The sequence below is a fragment of the Cupressus sempervirens genome, chromosome 3 (assembly GCF_028749045.1).
Source record: "Cupressus sempervirens isolate cs-2001-9-10 chromosome 3, ASM2874904v1, whole genome shotgun sequence".
Classification (NCBI taxonomy): Eukaryota; Viridiplantae; Streptophyta; class Pinopsida; order Cupressales; family Cupressaceae; genus Cupressus; species Cupressus sempervirens.
This window is the reverse complement of record NC_143120.1, coordinates 655,429,820-655,438,537: the sequence shown is the minus strand read 5'-3', so window position 1 is coordinate 655,438,537 and position 8,718 is coordinate 655,429,820. Positions and strand designations below refer to the sequence as shown.

The following is an 8,718-nucleotide window of genomic DNA, read 5'->3' as shown; positions in this document are numbered from 1 at the left end:
AACCGAGACAATATTGAAGAAAACCTTGCTAAAATACAGCTATCGGCAAATGTTATCAGTTTTTCTTTGCAAAACCTGAACAACATTTGTACTTCAAACCACTCACTTCTTATTATAAATGGTAGAGGAGATAATTTCAAGTGCATTAAAGCAATCACTCATGTCTATGAATGGGAGATGAGATAATTTCTAAGCATTAATTGTGTACATTTTGGTTTTCGACATCTTAAAGTAACAACAACAAATAACTTCTAGCTTTCAACCAAAAAGGCAACTGGGAATATAACCCTAATAATTGTGGACCCAAAAAAAATTACCTACTAGATGAACAAAATTTTCAAAAATTAGAAAATTATAGAGTAATGAATCCCAACACAGAAACATACCTTTATGGAGCACAACTGTGAACAGTTTTCCCTGCTAACACCAATAACAAGTTGCAAGAGTTAGTAACAAACAAACAAACAATTCAAAAAAAATTAATTGAGACAAAATTTGCAAATGTCCAAGAACAAAAAGAAGAAAACCAAAAAATTTAACCAAGACAAAATTGAAGAAAACCTTGTTGAAATATGGCTATCGGCAAACGTTATCAATTTCTCTCTGCAAAACCTGAACAACATTTGTACTTCAAACCACTTACTTCTTATTATAAATGGTAGACGAGATAATTTGAAGTGCATTAAAGTAGTCACTCATTTCTATGAATGGCAGATGAGATAATTTCCAAGCATTAATTGTGTACATTCTAGTTTCTGACATCTTAAAGTAACAATAACAAATAATTTCTAGCTTTCAACCAAAAAGGCAACTGGGAATATAACCCTAATAATTGTGGACCCAAAAAAATTACCTACTAGATGAACAAAATTCTCAGAAATTAAAAAATCATAGAGTAATGAATCCCACCACAGAAACATACCTTTACACAGCACAACTGTGAACAATTTTCCCTGCTGACACCAAGAACAAGTTGCAAGAGTTAGTAACAAACAAGCAATTCAAAAAAAATTAATGGAGACAAAATTGAAAATGTCCAAGAACAAAAAGAAGAAAACCAAAAAAATTTATAGAGACAAAACTGAAGAAAACCTTACTGAAATACGGCTATCAGCAAACGTTATCAATTTCTCTCTGCAAAACCTGAACAACATTTGTACTTCAAACCACTCACTTCTTATTATAAATGGAAGAGGAGATCATTTCAAGTGCATTAAAGTAGTCACTCATTTCTCTAAATGGCAAATGAGATAATTTCCAAGCATTAATTGTGTACATTTTGGTTTCTAAAATCTTAAAGTAACAACAATAAATAATTTCAATCTTTCAAGCAAAAATGCAGCTGGGAATATAATCCTAATAATTGTGAACCCAAAAAAATTACCTACTAGATGAACAAAATTCTCAGAAATTAGAAAATCATAGAGTAATGAATCCCAACACAGAAACATACATTTACGGAGCACAACTATGAACAGTTTTCCCTGGTAACACCAAGAACAAGTTGCAGAGTTAGTAACAAACAAACAATTCAAAAAAAATTAATTGAGACAAAATTTGCAAATGTCCAAGAACAAAAAGAAGAAAACCAAAAAATTTAACCAAGACAAAATTGAAGAAAACCTTGCTGAAATACAGCTATCAGCAAACGTTATCAGTTTCTTTTTGCAAAACTTGAACAACATTTGTACTTCAAACCACTCACTTCTTATTATAAATGGCAGACGAGATAATTTCAAGTGCATTAAAGCAATCACTCATTTCTATGGATGGCAGATGAGATAATTTCCAAGCATTAATTGTGTACATTCTAGTTTCTGACATCTTAAAGTAACTGCGGCACAAAACATCCACTCAAAAGATCCATTCAATCTTTTGTTGAAAAACTGGGAGGGCATTAGTTAATGAGTTGTTTTGTCACACATAAATGGTCGATTGATTGTGCATCAGCACATCTTGTTTAACAGAGTAGAAAGGAGCCCAGACATCACACACTGTTCCCGAAATGGCAAATGGATCTGTTCAATTTCGTCGGATTGGCATGTGAACGTGATTGATGTAATTAGATATCTCAGTTGCGAATTTATTTTTGATCGTGTGGGACAGACGGACGAGGAACCAAAAAAAAGTGGCTGCCCTACTGTTCACGTAATAGACCAATGAACAATTGACAAATTAGAATCTCTAGAAAAAATCTACCACAATCTAAAGAAAATACAATAACAAAACATGTGTATATTCAAAATAAAACATTTTGATTGATCCGAAAAAAAAGACAGTAGCACCCACTAGAATGCTATAGTATCCTTCCTCGATAGAAACTAATAAATATTATTGCAAAAAACTTTAGCTTATATTCTTGACAAATATTTTTTAAAGAAAAAATTAATATAAGTGAAAACATAAGTCTCCTCCCTTAATAAGGCAGGGACTAATGAATACAAAAATAACTGTGGATGGTTAATTGAGAGGGCTAGCGCTTGAAGACTTAGTCGAATGAAATAAATGGAAGAAACATAAAGTTTGTCGATAATCTTCTATATTCTGACCAACTATCAGTGACCACGTGGTCATCTCCCATTTACAGACATCTACTTCGTCACAGGGATGCTCTGAGCATTCCTGAACACATTGTGAGGGTCAACCCGGCTCTTCACCTTAACGAGCCTATCAAAGTTACCCAGAAAATACTTCTCTCCCCAACCTCTCGCTTCTTCAACGGAGGAAGCAAACCCATTCACTGAAAACCCCAAATCCAGATCAAGATAATTCACATATGTAGCCCTCGGCGAGTGGGAAACAAAGGGACTCATATATCTGTAAAGATTTCTCATCCACTCAACATGGCGGCCATCGTTTCCTTCCTCATACCACGTCAACACATACTGAATGTCGAATAGATTCCCCGCCCGATGAGGAAACGGCAGGGCAGTGGGCAGAATCTCTTTCATAATCCCACCCAACGGAGACATTATGATGTTACCACCAAACTCCTCCTCCAACATAGGCCACAGCCCTCGCAGAGCTGATTTGGGCAATGGCTTCCTAGCAAAATCAGATTTGTTCTTGAAGAAATTTTTGCCCGAATAGTATCTCTTACTCAAATCGCTCACATTCGTTCCAGCGAAATAAGCTACCGACTCGATCCAGCTCATCTCCTGGCAGTCCCCGGCCGCCATAGCCAGCTCAGGAAAGCTTTCCTTCACTTTACTCAGCAGTTCGTCTTGTTGGCCGAGGTACATTCCATGGAACGAAGCCCGAATCGTCTTGTTCCCCAATTGCTCGACTCCGAAGATTTGTACGCGCAAAAACAGATCTTTTTCCAAATGGGGTGCCACGTATTGCCAACGATGCACAAGTTCTGTTACTGAATCTCTCCCCGTCTTCAAAACTGTGAACACCGTGACAGTCGAAGGAACGCTCACGAGCCCGATTTTCCAGGCGAGGACGACGCCCCAGCTGCCCCCTCCGCCGCCTCGCACAGCCCAAAACAGGTCTTCCCCCATGCTTTTCCGGTTCAAAACTTTTCCGGCGGCAGTAACGAGCAACAAATCGATCACGTTGTCGGCAGCCAGGCCGTATTTTCTGGTCAGGACGCCGAGGCCGCCGCCCGCGAAATGGCCGGAGGAGCCCACCGTGGGACAAACACCGGCGGGGAAACCGAGCCTTCCGGTCCTTTCGCCTATGGCCGCGTAGACTTGGCCCAGCGTGGCTCCGGCTTCTACCCACGCTGTGGAAGAAACGGCGTCCACGTGTACGGTGTCGATTGCCATGAGATCAATGATGAGAAATTTGGGATTATCTGACGTGGAGGATAAGCCCTCGTAGCTGTGCCCTCCGCTGCGCACCCGAATCTCCCACCCGTGTTGAATGGAGCACACCGTCGCCTTCTCCGCTTGAGTTATGTTGCGCGGAATTATTATCATCTGCGGTCTGCGAACAGAGGGCTCTGTGAACCGCAGGTTCTGCAGTGAATATCTGTAAAGGTAATCGAACTGGGGAGAATTGGACTGAGTTGTGACGTTCCTTACCCCGTTCGAACTCAGACATGATACCAAATCGTCTCTCGTCGAAGCGGAAAAGATTGGTGACGAGTTGAAGAGCAAAAAGAGAATGCAGATTAAGAAGTTCATGATGGGCAGTTATGTTGGACCCATTGTTTCGCTGCATGTATTTATAATCTTTTCCGCCATTGTGATAAGGCCAAAGCATGTTACGCCGATTTGTCTTGTTGATTGAAAATGGACAATCGGGTATAACACGCATCATGTGAAACATGCTACAGCAATATTTTATGAGGCGTCCCTGACCGTTTTGATGTCCTCCACAGCCTATTGTTGACCTGTCTATTGCTGAAATTGCGTTGAATCTTTTGCCTTGTTGGGCTGCTTAGCGCATTCCTTAACTTCAACGAACCAAAAGTAGCTGTTGTTGTAACAAACGTGTTAGATCTAATTAGATCACCATATAAAATCCCATTCCCCTATGAAGCCCGCTTAAATAAGAATTTTTCTAGATGTCTTTGTAGGTCTAGTTTGGAAGTCTTTAGATTTATAAAGCTGGTGGGTAAGACGATAACGAATCTTTTGCGGCTTTAAAAAAGGATGTTGTTGTGTTCTCGGAGTAAGGTGATGTTCTCCTTGTCGGAGATTTCAATGCTAAGAGTGCAAGTGTGCAAGCTAGTATCATAAACAATAACGATAATTATGATCCTATTTGGCTCATGGAAGTGGAAGAGAGTTTCACATGACAATAAGGGCTGCAATCATTTTGGAGATGAGCTGATTAGTTTATTTGACACTTTTAGACTAATTATTTGTAATGGTCTAGATAAGTGCACGAAGTTGTAATTTTTCATAATTGGGTCAATGTGGTTGATTATGTTTTATGTTTGCAGAATATGTATGAGAAAATTGAGGAAGTCAGAATCGGGGACCACATCTGGGACTTAAACTGTGATCATAAACCTATCTATATTATTGTTTTGTGGGCAGACAAAAAACATTTACTCGAGGAAACATCCCTATCTCAACAACCCAACCGTTGCAGCAGGGCATAATTCTTTTAATTCAGGATAATAACATTATTTTCAGGGGTGCGCTTGAGAGACTATATAAGGAAAAGGTTACTCATAAGCATGTCCTCAACAGTAAGGAGTTAACTAATCTGATTCATGGGGCTCTCTCAAAGTGTAAAAGGGCCAAGAAGAGAAAACTCGATACTTCTTGTTCTCCTATTAATGTCTAGTTTAATAGGGAGTACAAGTTTGCTAGGAAGAATTTGAGGAATTCTAGCAAAGACAATTCCAGCATTAAAGCTTACAAACATATTTTAAAAAAGAAAAAAGTTGATTATATGGTTTCAAGGTAGAAAGAGTTCATCTTTTTTGGTAAAAATAATCCCAAACTATTTTGGAAGGAGCTTCATGAAAGTAAAAGACAATTTGACAATAACATATCAGATTTGCAATGGTTTGCCTATGCTAGGCAGCTCTATTAGCAAGATGGCGATGTAGGCCCTTTGACTTTGTTTGGCAGTTTAGATAACCTTTTCATATTTTAAGAGGTCAAACTAGGCATTAAAAAGCTAGGAGGTGGTAAAGCTAAAGATTTGGATGAACTTCAGGCTGAGTATCGCAAATGGGGCAAGAGTGTGCTTGCTCCCCATATTATGAATATCTTCAACGAGATCAACCAATAGGGTTTCCCTAAAGAGTGGACTACTAGCCTTGCTATTCCTTTCTTTAAAAGCGGTGATGATAGCAATCCATCCAACTATGGGACGATTATGATCAACCCTTTGTTTGCCAAACTTTTTGGCAATATGATTGAAAATAGGATCAACAATTGGGTAGAAGAGAAGCATAAGAGGGCTACAAGGCAAGCTGGTTTCATGCCTAAACACTCAACTATTGACCATTTCTTGACTTTGAGACACATTATTGAAAAGTGTTGGGATGTTAAGGGGGAACTGCTTTGTTGCTTTGCAGATTTTTTAAAAGCTTTTGATATTGTTCCTAGGGACAAGTTGTGGCTCATAATGGAAGAGCTTGGGATTCCTTTACACCTTAGAGTTATTGTTCATAGGTTGTATGATGAGGTCAAAGTCAAAATTAGAACTTCTGATGGCATCTCTAAAAGCTTTACGTGTGATATCAAGGTCAAACAAGGGTGTCCCATTTCGCCTACATTGTTCGGTCTCTATATTGACAAGATGGAGGAGTGGTTAATCATGCAGGATGGGGAAGAGGTCCAATTAGGGGAATTTGTTATTAGGTTGCTCCTTCATGTAAATGGTCTTATTCTAATAGCAAAATCTACTCAAGGTTTATAGGAGCATTTACTTATGTTGAAGGATTTTTCTACCAAGGTGGGAATGCAGGTTAACATTAGAAAAACAAAAGTCATAATGTTTTGTACTAGAAAAAAACATTATCACCATCAATTCAATTTTAATGGAAGCACTATCAAAGAAGTTTTTGATTACAAGTATCTTGGCATCGAATTTAACAAGAATTTAAGATGGGAAAGTTGTAGAAAAAAAGAGAATTTTGGGTGGTTGGAAGGCATTTTTTGCTCTTCAAAATAGGTGTAGAGTGGTTGAGGTTTGGGATTGGAAGACTGTCCAATCCCTTTTAGGTCTTTTGGTTTTACCAGTTATGCTCTATGGCTGCAAGGTGTGGGCTAACAACACTTCCATCTCCAAATGGAAGAAAATTAAGGGTATTAAAAAATGTTTGATCACTAGCAAGTTCAAAATGAAGTGCACGGTCACGTAAGACATCATGCTTAGTGAAATGGGTGCTTCCCTTATTAAGGCTCTCGCTATGATCTATCTCATTTGTTATTTGAAAGAATCCAACAAACGGAAAACAATAGATGGCCTAAGATTATCTTTAACTATGTTGTGTACAAGAGAAAGAAGACATGGATGCTCCAAAACATCAAGTGGTTGAGTAGATGGAACATTCATTTCAACATGTGTCCTACCAGTAACAAGAAAATGAAGGCCTTAGTTTTTGGATAAATTCCATAAGAGGATGTGGGGTAAAGGGATAGGTAGGAAGAAAAAATACTCTATCAACGAGTTTAATCCCAAATATGACAAACTACAAAAGCCTTAAATTGGGGCCAATGTTACTTGGAAAGCTATGCTTCTTATTGCTTAGTTGAGGACTAACTCACATCAACTTCGTAGTGAGACCGATGGTTGGAAAAGGCCTAAAGAGATGTGGGAAGAGTGAGTTTGTACCTTTTGCAACTTTGGAAATGTAGAAAATGAATGCCATTTTGTTTTTGACTATGCTTCCTTGAAGGACAACAGGGGCAATTTCACAGAGTTTTTAATAACTTACTCTTGGGATGAAGTTTTTAACGAGGAGAACATTGTGAAGTGTGGGGCCTTGATCACCGTTTTGCACAAGAAAAGGCTTGATCTTTTGAAAGCAACAAACTATCCCGCTGGCTATGTCTAGTCTCACATATATTAAATAATTCTAAATAATTCTTCTTCTCCTCCTCCTTGATCTTTTGAAAGCAACAAGCTGTCCTATAGGCTTTGTTTAGTCTCGAGACATTAAATAATTCTTCTTCTTCTTCTCCTTCTCCTTCTCCTCCTCTGCTCTCCTCGTCCTTCTCCTCGTCCTCCTCCCTCTCCTTCTCCTTCTCCTTCTTCTTCTTCTTGACTGGTAAATAGAGGATTTGTTCTATTTTTAAGAGGTTGAACTATTTTCTAAATATTGGAATATGTTAGAAACTAAATTATGACTATTGTAATGTACTTTCTTTTGCATATAAATGTTGTGTGTTTGTAAATTTTATTTTTATCATGAAATACATGAGAGCAGTTGAACATCATGGATGTGAAACATTTCATTTGCATGTATACTTGGAAATTTGTTGGAGTTCGGATAGCTTAAACATCACATCAAGGCTTGATTTCTACACTTTAAAAAGTTAAATAGTCAAAATGGACTTTTTTTTCCTAAATTTCTTGTTCAATATATGATCGCTGGGAAATATTATTGAAATATATGAGATGGCTGCAGCATATAAATGACTGAATGTTAAAAGCCGTCATGCAAGGATATTGTAGAGAAGTCAATAGCATTTGCTGCTAAATCCTTTGGCCATGGCATTGAAATTGCAGATCGATGGAAGTGTAGATTGAAAAGTAGTGAAAGATAAATCTGCTAATTGAACCAAGTATAGGGCGACGATTTTGTCGCTGCCAAATGAAGGAGAGGAGTGAAGTTCATAGGCGTTCCCAAGAGAGGACGCAGTCACAAAATTTGAAGATAAAGTCTTAAAAGAAGCAGAATTACTAGGAATTTTTTTAGATGACATGTTTTGATTGAAATATGTGCGACTAAGTTTATGATTTACATTTAATATTTGTTTGTATATTTGAAATTTCTTGTCTGAACTATCCATCACATAAAGTGAAGAAGAGAGGCATTACAGCGGTGGAGACCTGCGCCCATGAATTGAATCGGTGGCTTATTCACCTTCATAGTAGTTGCAGCAATATTTTTCTTAGGTGATTAAATTGTTAATATTGATTTGTCTCATATCACACTTTTGACACCAATATATTGAAGCAGCCAGAATCTAAGAAAAAAATGTTATTTGACCAAAGCTGAAGAAAATTCATAAAAGGAAATGTTGAGATAAGAATTTTTGGCACTAGTTGAAAATGCACTAGTGACGCGATTAATTG

General features: G+C 37.9%; 1 pseudogene across 1 annotated transcript; it reads right to left on the bottom strand.

Moving 5' to 3' along the window:
• Positions 1-2,313: 2,313 nt before the first annotated feature.
• On the bottom strand, positions 2,314-4,366 carry LOC149568399 (berberine bridge enzyme-like D-1 pseudogene; annotated as a pseudogene). The gene has a single exon (XR_016362553.1). The product of XR_016362553.1 is annotated as a berberine bridge enzyme-like D-1 pseudogene (transcript).
• Positions 4,367-8,718: the final 4,352 nt, after the last annotated feature.